This window comes from Orycteropus afer, unplaced genomic scaffold (assembly GCF_000298275.1).
Source record: "Orycteropus afer afer isolate SDZICR_OR568_19922 unplaced genomic scaffold, OryAfe1.0 scaffold00287, whole genome shotgun sequence".
NCBI lineage: Eukaryota > Metazoa > Chordata > Mammalia > Tubulidentata > Orycteropodidae > Orycteropus > Orycteropus afer.
This window is the reverse complement of record NW_006921874.1, coordinates 1,885,403-1,885,877: the sequence shown is the minus strand read 5'-3', so window position 1 is coordinate 1,885,877 and position 475 is coordinate 1,885,403.

Here is a 475-nt window from a genome sequence, read left to right as displayed (position 1 = left end):
GAGGACACTCCGGACCTGCACGACTGAAAAGGTGCAACATTCCTCTTGTTACTCTTATACCCCACACCGGCTCAGTGAACGGAGGTGCAGCCATCCCCCACTCCCACCCACCTTCTGGGCCTACAGGAACTCCATCCCAGTCTGTGTGCTCAGACGGAGCCTGGGCGCCCTGCCCTGTCCTCCACCGATTGTTTTTTTTTTTTTTTCTTTTCTTTTCTCTGGTGTTTAGTTTGCTTGTGTTTGTCTGTTTTAAAACTACTATTACTACTTTTGCTATTATTATGCTATTATTTTTTGCTATTATTCTTTATTCTCCCCCCATCCCTCCCCCAGGTCCTAGTTTACAGCTTTTTTTTCTTTTCATTGTTCCTGGTTGAAAAAACATTTTTTTTTCATTTAAATTTTTTCCCTTTTTTCTCATGGTTAACCCCGTTCCGTTTTTCTTTTTGCATTTCTACCATTTTTCTTCATTATT